Raw genomic sequence first — 12,917 nt, forward strand, 5'->3', positions numbered from 1 at the left:
GGAGATCTGGGGGGTGAAACCTGGAGAAACCTGGAGAAAGTGGGGTTTGGGGAGGGAAAGGACCTTGGTATGACATAATTCCATAGAGTCTACCCCCAAAGTAGCCATTTTCTCTAGGTGAACTGATCTCTGTGGCTTGGAGACCAGTTGTAATTCCGGGAGATCTCCAGCCACTACCTGGAGACTGGCAACCCTAAAGATCAACGACTCGGTATACTGCATCTAACACCCACATACACCCAGTATTCCAAGGTATGGGCATAGGGTTGCCTCCAGGTGGTAGCTGGAGATCTCCCAGAATTACAACTGATCTCCAGGCCACAGAGATCAGTTCCCCTAGAGGAAATGGCTGCTTTGGCATTATACCCCATTGAGGCCCCACTCCTCCTCAAACTTCACTCTTTTCAGGCTCCACCCCCAAAATCTCCAGGAATTTCTCACCATAGACCTGGCAACCATGTGGGCATGAGCTTAGTGACTGACATTATTTCAGATCAGCAATTTTAGCAGCACTATAGAGATCTAGAGATAGGCATCACAGTTCACAACATGATGTAAAACAAGTCACAGAATAGTGATTCTCAAACTTTTTGAATTGCAACTCACTTCTCAGCTTACTGTGTTTTGAAGGTTTCTGTTTCTGCATATTTCACTGTCCAGGGCCCATTTGCAAAGTTATTCATGCTTTATCCTCCCCAACATATCTAACACAGTCAACACTGTGTAAGTTGTTGCCTGACTCCTATGATCAAATGGATGAAAGGGAATAAATTAAAGCTGAAACCCAGACAAAATGGAAATGATACCAGTTGGGTAAATGGAGTTCTTGAAGGACATTGTACTTACAATTTTTGATGGGTTTCAGCTGCCCCTTCTTGACTTGGTTAAGAGCCTTGGGGTGATCAGCGATCCAGGATTGCTGCTGGAGAAGCAAGTTTATGCATCTTCAAAACCCCCACTTTTTTCAACTTTTTCTAGCCTGGAAGACAGTGCCCTACATTGATATGGCTGATATGGCTGCCTGGATCCACACTACCATAACACTGACTAGACTACTAGGATTGCCAGGTCAACCCTGGTAATGTAGCCCTTACTGATGACATTATTTCTGGTGTGATCCCAGAAGTGCTGGTGTTAAGTCAGGGCTGATTCCTTAGAAACCTGTCCCAAACACTTTTTTAAAAAAGAATCGTCCATGGTGTGAAACCCTTGCTTCCAGGATTGCGCTGGAAATTACTTCATCCTACTTGCTTCCTCCTGCTCAGGTTCATCTCCTGAGCCTGCCTCTTTCATTGATCAGCTGGTGATCGGTGGGAAGAAGCAGAGATCACCAGATCACCCACCGGACACATGATAAGCATAACTGTAATGCAGTCTACATAGGTCTCCCCTTGAAGTACAACTCAGAGGCTCCAGTTGGAAGAGAATGCTGCAGTTTGATTATTATTGGGAGCTACTCAGGGTGTGAATATTACTCCCATTCTCTAATCATTCCATTGGCTGCTTGTCAGTTTCCAGGCTCAATGCAAGGTACTGGCTATCACATTCAAAGCCCTTCCTTTTCCTTGTGTTCCCTTAGAAGCTCATTGATTCATAAATCTTGAGCAGTTGAAAATACTTATCTTTTTTGGATGCAAAGGCTAAAAGGACTAAAACATATTTTGCAATCACTAAGGTAAATTTAAGATCCTTATCGTTAAGCAAGAGTCAGGATTTCTGAAGTATTAGGGGATGGTTTGTTAATTAAGGGTTAATATAATAATCCCTTATATTTTTTAAGAACTGTCATTCAAGCAGGGCACAAAAGGATCTATCGATCCTATTAAGGTCACAAGGGCCTATTCAAAAATCTCCCCTGTAAAATCATTGTGGGTATACTCAATCTTGCAAACAAGAAAGCTCTGCAGTATTGTGGGATGGTAAGATAGTACATATACGGGGGTAATACAAAGCCCTTCATGGCCTTGATCCATTTAGGGCTGCCAGCTCTCCCAGGCTCACCAGCAGGAGGGGGACGGTGCTGTTACTCTTCTTACTTGCCTCCCTCATGCGCATGATCCTGGCTTCCATGCAATGACATCACTGCTGAAAATGAAGTCAACATGCTGGCTATGGGAATGCTCAAAGAATCAGCCCCAAGTGAAATGCAGGAGCACTCCCATAGCCAGCACAATGACATCACTTCTGGAAGTGATGTTTTTATGCCTGCTGGGAGCACGAGCATGGTACTTGTGCCTGAGGTGCCTGCTGGTGGTAATTGCTGGGCAGCTTGGAACCTCCTGCCAGTGTTCAGCGGGCAAACTGCTGGGGGGTTCCAAGCTGGGATCCCTATCCATCATATCTGAATATCCTTTCTCACTATACTCCTCTACATCTTTGCTAATGTGAGCAGTGCCTTCTGCAGGTGCCACCCTACAGATGGGCAAAATCAACAACTGCTCACACACCTCCTTTTTCTGTTATGACCCACACCTTATGGAATGGCCTGCCTGACAAAGTTAGGAAAGATCCCAACCCTCCTGGTTTTGAATAAACTATGCAAAACTGAATTATTCAGAAGGGCTTTTTCACATTAGTAATAGGGCTGTACTGAAATGAAGTGGTTTAGAAAGATGCTTTTGCAAAGGGATAGGGACTGTGGACTATACTACTTATGCTCTGTTGTTTTCAGTATGCTTCCAACTGTGAAGCTTCTGCATCATTTAACATGTTCAAATGCTTATGCTTTGTTTCCTCTTGTTTCAGCTTTGTTTTGGATTTCTGCTTGTTTTCATATTTCTGCATTACAAACTCTACTGCACTGTTTTATTGGAAGGTCCCTGCAGTTGATTGTATTTAACTTATACTACAAAATTCACCTTGAGTCCGAGTGAGCAAGGCAGACTATAACTAATGTAGATAAATAAGTTTGCCTATGTTGAGCAAAGTTGCAACAGTGTCCCTTGCTTCAGTTTTAGGTGAGATGTGATTCTCTGGTGTGATGTTGATCCCCTTGCTTCGCTTTGGTTCAGGGGGATTCCATTCCCATGCTTGTTTGGTTCTGCTGGGCTTTATCTTGTATTGGCTGAGCTTGTAATTTGGCAGTGTGCCTTACCACGGCAGCCTTACCCCAGTATGTTTCTGGTAGTCAGCTTTTTTTTCTCCATAGGAAACAATGGAGTGTCTTGACCAAGGCCCATAGAATTGGCCCCTGGGGTCCAATCTTCCTGAAACTTTGGGGGCGGGGTCTTTAGAGGAAAGTCAGTAGGTCTGCTGCAAATTTAGTAGAATTTGCTTGAAAAATGACACACACACCCAGCCCACTGTCCAGCTCTGAATTTTTTTCCCATAGGGAATGGAGAGTGGCTGGGGGCACCTTCTTTGGGGGCCCATAAAACTGGCCCCCAGGGTCCATGAAATTTGGGGGGTCTTTCTCCTAAGTACAGAGATCAGTTCCCTTGGAGGGTGGACACTCTGGCACTACACCCCACTGAGATTCCTCCCCTCCCCAAACCGCATCCTCCATAGGCTCTACCCCCAAATATCTAGGAATTTCCCACTCCAAAGTTGGCAACCCTAACACAAAAACTCCTTGGGTGGTGCAGGGAGAGAAATACTGGCTGTGAAGAGCAGAGGGAAGGAAAAAGGAGTAGGGCAAGTGGCTTGAGATCTCCCAGAATTACAATCAATCTCCAGGTGACAGAGAAAATAGCTGCACCTTGGCAGGTGTACTCTATGGCATTTTAACTTGCTGAGGTCCCTCCTCTCCCCAAACGCTGCCAAGTTTACCCCCCCCCCCCCAAATCTCCAGGAATTTTCCTTCCTGGAGCTGGCAACCCTACAGGACTTTCAAAAATTTGCACCTTTTCATTCAAATAGCGTGCAAATGTGCTTGGACTGTGTTCTTTCAAAAATGTTCATAGTGAGACAGTTTTGGGAAAGACGAGAATAGGAGGAAACCTGAAAAGTAGATGATACCGTGCAGTTGCTTTTAAAAAGTTCTCCTGTTTGAAGCAAAAGCAGAGCAAAATATCCATATGGAAACACCCCTTAGTCTGTTGCAGTAAAAATAAAAAGGAGTCTAGTGTGAACTTAAAGACAGTCTAGTGTGAACTTAAAGACAGGACCTTTTTAAATCTATTTTTTATTTTTAAAACAGAAAAGGGGGTACAAAAAAGGAGGACAAAAATTTAAAGAGAAAAGAATACTGAACTATGTGTTACAAGGGCTATCAAAGTAAATAAAATCTTGTAACTATATATATATATATATATATATATATATATATATATATATATATATATATATATATATATATATATATTCAAATAAACATGTACAAAATTCAAACCTACTTCCACTCCTCATCTTAGGAAAAAAACCTCTTATTAGTATGCTTATCACTACTTGATAGTTATATATTTCTTAGTATCTTTGTACTGTCTTCTAAACAATATTTCAATACTGACTATAATACATTATATTCTACTAATTATCTTACATATATCAAATTAATAAACGCATCTATAGATACACTATATATATCCTTTCATTATATAACATGTTTATCGATCCTCCGTCTCAAAAATGTAAAGCTTAAAACAAGTAACATCTCAGTGGCCTCTAATAATCAGAACTCGTAATCATAATCAATTTTACAGGGCTAATTTGCCTTATTCATTTATTTCTTTCCAGTTTTTATCTATTATAAGCAAAATGATTTTCCCATTTCTCTTCAAATTCTTTAATCAGTCTTCTGTTTACATAACTTGTCAATTTTGCCATTACCACATATTCTGACATTTTATCTTTCCCATTTTCTCTGGTTGGGCATTCTTCTTTCCATTTGCTTGCCATTACTCCTCTAGCCACCATCTGTCAACATTATCTGGCATCATTTCCAGCAGCATGGTCTCAGGTTCCATAGTAAAATCAATTTTTAAAATCTTCTGGATTTCAGCATGTTTATCTTTTCAATTTTTTTTGGTTTCAGTGCCATCTGCTTCCTTACACTTCCAGCATGTCCCTGTATACTTCTTATCCAAAAACTTTCATGGACTAAAACTTACTACATCAGATTTTATGTAGCGGATCCTCACTAGGCTGACAGTTTTAGATGAGGTTGAGAATAAACGGTGAGGTCAAAAAGGCCATGAAATGCAGGAAGTATAGGTGACAGGTAATTATATATTTATATTCAAATAGAATCAAGAAAAGTACAGAAATAATTCACAATGGCAACAATTGCTCCTGAGCAAGGACAGGGATAGCAACACAAAATGAGATGGAAGCAAAGTGGGGGGGGAGGCAAAGGTTACTCTCCAATCTGCCATTTAAGGCTACCATGCAGGGCGCAAGCATTATTTTTGGGGTCCAATACAACTTGTAACCTCCCCACCCCAGATACATCTCAACCACTCATCCCACACATACAATGTAATTAACCATGAAAAATGTTTGTTTTATGAAACTACTGTTTTCTACATTACTGAAAAATGCCTTCTTTTGTAACTTTTCTTTAAAAACATCCAGTCCTAGACTCCTATAAGTTTGCTATTTTGTAACTTCTTAATCACAATAAAGAGATTATCTTGTCAATGTCTATAAAAAAATTCTAATAGACCAACATAGCTGCAAAAATTAGGCCAATTTATTTAAAGCTTTATTTTTCTGGTCCTTTTCATTGAAAAATCATGAACTAGTTTTCCCACAGTCAATTTCACTTGCAAGTTCACACTCAGTAGACAACACCACTAGGTGGCTTAACCATTGCCCCTCCCAGTCAGAATAAAGAGGCAGACCCAAGGCTTGGGTACTAATGGGCCACTTTATTTAACCATAACATTAACTGATAACATGGCCAGGGCCTAACTAGTGATACAAATCAAGCCAGGGGTCACCCCTGGACCTCCTCCTTGACCTACCTGGCCAAGCCCCACTGCCCCAGGTGCAAGCCATCTATGCATATGGCTGGAACCTGGCTGGCCAAGCAAATGGTTCCCCCTTAAAGCTCCAACCACCCCAAACCGTGGAGCCTGAGGGAAGGACTTATACAAGGAATCCCACTCGGCAGTCTGCCCTCACAGCTGGCAGCCGTGAAGCATACCAGCCGATCTTGACAGACCCCAATTCCCCAACAATGGGGATGTGCCAAGTGTGCTCACCGGCCCACTCACTTATTCCCAAACTCTATCCTGCTGTCACCAAGGCCAAGGCTCTGCTTAGGTCCTTGAGCCCAACAGCTGGTCTAATGCCACTTGAAGCCCTTGCCGCAAATCATCCAGGAAAATGTCGTTGCCTTTTACCGATAGGCTAACCCCATCATCTCTGTAGAGGTTGGCAAATTCGGCCCTTATTTTAGGATGGGGCAAGTATATACCCAGTCCACCCCACAAAACCTTCTGTAGGGCTCTATTGGCCTTGCGCCTAGCCTTTTCAATGCCTTTTGGATCCCAACCTTCCTGCCACACACGACGTGGAAGGATTGCAGACCAAAAGATAAGAACACCAGGCCACTGCTTACGTATGAACTGCAAGTCTGTGTGCACCTGTAATGAAAAGGCTTTGCCCTTAACCAAACCAAGGTCATTCCCACCAAGGTGAATGACCAGAATGTGAGGCGGAGGACCGCTCCTTCCCTCAAACAACAGTGGCAGCAGCCCCGGCCATCTCAGACCCTTTTGGCCTTGCCACTCAACTGTGGCCCATTCACTGAGACCAAGCTGGGACCCGACTGGTGTCATCTTGGCATGATGGGCCGCCCAGAACACCATGCTGTGTCCGCAGATGAGGATCCTCAGCCTCCCACGGTGAACTACAGCACCTGAAGAAAAGACTCAAATCAGTAAAGAAATCTTACAAAGCCGCCAAGGGGAGCACATAAGATCTGTATACAGCAGACCGCCAATAACCTACCATTGGATAACCAGCCCCGGGTACCCCATAGCTGCTTCCGTAGGTGCTGCCCCAATTCTAAAGGAATGGGTGCCAAATTCAATGCCTGCCAAACCTAACTTGGACAGCATCCTCTCAGTAACCGTCCAGAACTAGTATTTGGTGAGGGGTGTGCTGTCCAACACCCCTGCCTCATCCCCCCAAACCTCAACATACTGCCAGAGGGCAATTACCAGGCATAACTCCCAATATGAACAGGGGTCTAGCTGAATTACCAGCCCCCTCTGCCTTTGGTCAGTTTTGGAATGTCTGACTCTCAGTGTAACCGTACCCCTGAAAAACTTGACGTCTTGAGCCATCAGAGCGTGCCTGGATCTGTCCTTATGGGGCTGGGCCACAATTTGCTAACTCTCAAAACTTCAAAGAAGGCAGTTAATGCAGCCATGTGAAAATGCACCATCTCAAAGTCAGAATGGTATACTTCAACCCATACCACACCTAGCCCATGGAGTACAGTGGGGACAACTTATCCCCACTGTAACTGACCCAAGGTCACCTCGCTGGCTTCAAGTGGAGGAGTGGGGAATCAAACCTGGTTCTCCAGATTAGAGTCCTGCTGGTTTTAACCACTACACCAAACTGGCTCTCATGATGTGTTTCACTGGATGTGTTCCACTGGAATTGGCCGTACCTGCTGCAGTCCTGCCTCCCGCCTAAACACCCACGAATTGGCGTACCACTCGATCACAGGCCCTCTGAGTGCTGGGGACAATGGCTAACTGGATTGCTGTGTAAGCCTTTGCCTTCCAAGCTGCCATAGTTCCTGGGGCACAGGGTGGATTTGATTTAAATCAAATTGATTTCAGTCATGATTTAAATCACTAGTCAGTAAGACTAGATTTAAATCATAGTTTTCTACATAAAGACTCATTCTTGCTGGTATAACCTTAATATACAACTAGATGAAGATTTCATTTTTAGAATAACTTTTCATGTTAGTTTTACAGTTATATAAAATATTGATTTTTAATACTATTAGAAACACATTATAGATAATTATGAAATTATTGTGAGGTGAATTATCTCCAGTTTCACTTTCATTTTTACTGCTTGCCCCTCCCTCCTCATACTTAGTTTCTTCTTGTGCAGATCTATTCCACTCCAAACAATCTTTTTCTATTCACTGAACTTTGTGAAACTTAGCACTTAAGGGGTTGATTCTGTGTACATAGGTTTGTAAAACAATGGGATTAAGGTTTTTCTCAACTCTGTTCATTTTATAACATTTTTGCTGTGAAGAAGAGGCATGTGATCTCTGCAGACACAAATTCACAGTTTTGAGAACTGCAAAACCAAGCATCTGTGATAATAGTTAGGTTTAATTGTATAAGCCAAAGGCCATCACAATACAAAGTTAAGAACAGTAAAAATAAAAATCTATCTTACCAGCATAAAATACAGTTATTAAAATAATAAAATACAACTAAAATGGGACCTTAATAAATACCAGATAGTTATGAAAAAAGTTAGGTTTCTGAGGAAACAATCTTGGCCCTAATCTTTTTTGCAGCTAAGGCAAACAGGGATACTCTGCTAGTGACAAATGAATCAGTATCGGATAACAAAAAAACTAATTTGTCAATATCAGAGGTAAAGTTACGCCCCACTAACAAGTTAGCAAGAAATTTAGCTCTAACCTCTGCATACATGGGACAAAATAAAGTGTAATGTAGAAGATCCTCAGGAACTGAAGCACCACATATGCAGAGACAGAGAGCCACTGGGGTTTGATGGTATCTTCCTGTAAGTAAAGCTGTCGGCATTGTTTGAAAGCGCAGGGAGGTAAATGATTTTCTGAGATTTTGGGATGTGATATTCACTAAGGAGATCTAACATGATCTCTTTTGATCAGTTTAAACCAGGGGGAAGATCTGGACTGGGAAATTGTAAGACTGTCCAAAAGAGCATCACATCTGTAGACCCAGTTTCATAAGTTGGAGCCTGTGACAGACAGGCCCTGTTTGAGTGACAGGTCCTGAATAGAATGTTGAGAGAGAGTGGCAGTGAAGAGCAGTTAAGACCATTTAGAATAGTTAGTTGGGAGTTTTGGCAGTTAAGGGAGACTCTGGAAAAGGTAGTGGAGGGCTAGCAACCAGAGAAGGCAGATGTGTTTAGAGAGTTCTCTGAGGAGGACTAGTTAATGAGGTATCTGGAACATTTAACCGTTTAAGGCTGTGCAGGAGGAAGATAAAATGTGCTTCAGTAAAGTTAATTTGTTCTGTTAACCATCTGAGTCCTGTTTGATAATACCTGCCTATCTTATACTCCCTGAGGAGAACCAGCTCTCAGCCTGTCAGACTAAGTGGCAAAGTTTGAGGAGGTGCTGGTGCAACGAAGTGATATTCTAGTTCCAGTTTGTGTCTGTGAGAGCTGAGGAGGATTCCATTCTGTCCAGAGAGTGGACCCGCTTCCAGCCAGAGTTCTCTCCTCATGAGAAGAGGTATACAATGCACCAAATGAGTCGGAGTGTAAGTGGTCCCTATTTCTATTCCCTGTCAGAAGGGTCCCTTGACCAGTGAATACTTCACAAGTGGTGACAGGAGCTGTGAGATCCCAAATCAGAACCGCCTTAAGCTAGCAGAATCATTCACAAGGGGTGGCATCAAAGGGTGTCAGCCAGATAAGGCTGGGAGATCTGTCACAGAGCCATTATTTAAGACCCCCAACAAATAATCTGGAATGGTATAATGAACAAGAATGTTATTGTAGCAGGCTGCCCAGGGTGAGCCAGTGTGTGTCATCAGCTGAAAGCATTGCTTGCTGAAAGTGTTGGTAATAACAGTATTGCCCTTGCTCCAGAATTTAAGTATGGCCAAATGAACCCTAGCTCTAACTGAAGGCAGACCAAGTTCTGCCCTCATTAGGGCTGCAGGGGTCCCCCTGGGTAGTGCAAGCAATCGTCTAATGAAAAGATTTTGAATTGATTCCAAACGAGTTATGATATGTTCTTTCCAACCCCAGACCTCTATACCATAAAGGAGGTGGGGGATTGCCTTACATAAATACAATTTTATTGCAGGGTCTACAAGAGATCCACCTTTGGTATAATAAAATCTCAGAATTGTCCCTATTATTTTTAAAGTGGAGGGCATCTGTGATAATATCTTGTAGCCAGAGAAACTGCCCAGTAATCTTACAGAAACCTCTGGAACAGCATGACATTGTGAACGGATTAATGGAATTTATTTACCAAAAAATTTAAACATATACAGCCTTATGCTACATAATTAAAAACTAATCCTTATTTCATGATGGAATAACCTTTGGATGATAATATATTTTCCTCAAAAAGCATTTTATTTAAAAAATCCTATTTAAATCAAAAAAAATTTTTTTTAAATCATTGATTTTTATCCACCCTGCTAGGGCATCACAGCCAGCTGCAAGTCAGCCTCGGGGGCAAGCTGATGAAACCATTCCATCTGTAGGCGAGACAGGGCATCTGCCACACAATTATTTACACCAGCTGAGACAGGGCATCTGCCACACAGTTATTTACACCAGGAACATGCTTGGCTATGAAAAAAATGTTCAAATGCAGGCACTGGAGTGTGAATGCCCTGACCAGTTTCATAACCCTGGGCAAATTAGATGACAAGGAGTTAAAGATGTGCACCACTGTCTGATTGTCACACCAAAAGTGGATAGAGTTGTTAGCCAGTTTCCTCCCCCACAAGCAAAATGCCACAAGGATTGGAAAATCTAAGCAGCTTGTGTTGCTTTGGAGCCCAGCACCACTCAGCTTGCACTCATTCACTCATTTTCTCTCTCTCTCCCCACAAGTCACAAATGAAAGTAAAGCAGCAGAGCAGAATGAATCCAAGCAGCTTACGTTCCTTTGGAGCCCAGCACCACTCAGCTTGCACTCATTCACTCATTTTCTCTCTCTCTCCCCCCCCCCCTCACAAGTCACAAATGAAAGTAAAGCAGCCAAGCAGAATGAATCCAAGCAGCTTACGTTCCTTTGGAGCCCAGCACCACTCAGCTTGCACTCATTCACTCATTTTCTCTCTCTCTCCCTCCCCCACAAGTCACAAATGAAAGTAAAGCAGCAGAGTGGAATGAATCCAAGCAGCTTACGTTCCTTTGGAGCCCAGCACCACTCGGCTTGCACTCATTCACTCATTTTCTCTCTCTCTCCCCCCCCCCCTCACAAGTCACAAATGAAAGTAAAGCAGCAGAGCAGAATGAATCCAAGCAGCTTACGTTCCTTTGGAGCCCAGCACCACTCAGCTTGCACTCATTCACTCATTTTCTCTCTCTCTCTCCCCCCCTCACAAGTCACAAATGAAAGTAAAGCAGCAGAGTGGAATGAATCCAAGCAGCTTACGTTCCTTTGGAGCCCAGCACCACTCGGCTTGCACTCATTCACTCATTTTCTCTCTCTCTCCCTCCCCCACAAGTCACAAATGAAAGTAAAGCAGCAGAGCGGAATGAATCCAAGCAGCTTACGTTCCTTTGGAGCCCAGCACCACTCAGCTTGCACTAGGAGGAAAAGGAATCATGTGGGCGGGGCCAAAACCCACGTGACCTCTTTTCAGATCTACTGGAACGCCATTCCTGTGCGTTCTGCCTCCAACTGAGCCCTGCTAGTAACCATGAGGTTTGCTGTACCATGTCAAGCTAAATGCCCAGAAACGTCAGCACTGGCACAAGACCCTCCATCTTTTCATGAGCCAGCAGAACCCTCATCTCTCCAGCCAGACGGACAAAGACAGCCAGAAACCAGGCACATTGGCCAGAACTCGCAGGGCCTACGAAAAGAAAGCCATCCAAATAATGGCCCTCAAATGAAAAACCAAGCAGCTCAATGTCCTCGGGATGAACTATAAGGAGATGAAATACCGACTTGATGTCGCATTTGGCCATTTCAGCGCTAACCCCACACTGGTGCATTATGCTGACAGCCCGAATACAAGTGCTCCGGAATGGCATCATTTAAAGAGCCCCTGGGGGTAAGAAAGGTCAGAACTCACTCACAGTCTTTTTAGGTACCACTGCCAAGGAGGAGACCTGTAAACAGGGCACCAGAGGGGCAGCAAATTGCCCCAGCACCCTGTCACATTCCTTTGCTAACTTGTCCCACACTACCGCTTCCATGCAGGTGACTGAATACAGGTTGGTCGACAGGAAGGGAGCTCTGGGGCCCTGTAATGAAATTCTAAAACTGAACTTGAAACCTTCTAAAAAAAACCCCAAAGCATCTGAATGCTTGGGATATGCCTGTAACAGTCGCCTAAGTGCCTTCAGTCTTATCGGACAGCATCCCTTTACCAGAAGGCTGCTGAAAGCCCATGCCTACCACACCCTCTGCTGCCTTGGGCAGGATGTGAAGGAGTGGGGGCTGCCACACATTGGGCATTCCTGTCTAAACTTGCACGCCTTCCTGGAACAGACCCCGAGAGGTGAACTCCCAGCAAAGCAGGCAGGGCTGAACAGACTGCCCCACGTCAGTGCAGGTGCCAGGAGTCAATTGAAGGCAATGGACTAGGTGACAGCTGCCAAACGGTCCCTAGAATTAGGCTTAGCCAGGGACATCACCTGCAGCCAAAGCTGCAGGTGAATTTGATCCCAAAGCAATCTGGGATGGAGGACGACCCCCGTCCTTAATTCCTCATTGTAATTCCTCGCTGCAACCACACAGCACTGGCGAAGTCAGTGTACCCCTTATATATAATATCTATATATTGGAAGAGTGGGGCTGCCCTCCATGGTTGCATGCAGGCCAATACCCCGGCATAAATCAGAAACCCTGGCAACCAATTGGCCCAGGTGCAGTCATCCTTCCCACATCTCAGCTTCTCCTTGTCTCTATCATCGAAGTCCTCCGTTCTTCTCCAGTTCCCTGAAGAGGAGGGTGAAGACATCGACTTCCTCCCCTCTTAAGACCTTATCTCTGGTGGCCTGAGTTAAGTGGTTCCCCAAGGGCCTTACTAAATCACTGAATGGCAGGGCACTAAACAACACTGACCCATATGCAGCTG

Source organism: Eublepharis macularius, chromosome 1 (assembly GCF_028583425.1).
Source record: "Eublepharis macularius isolate TG4126 chromosome 1, MPM_Emac_v1.0, whole genome shotgun sequence".
NCBI lineage: Eukaryota > Metazoa > Chordata > Lepidosauria > Squamata > Eublepharidae > Eublepharis > Eublepharis macularius.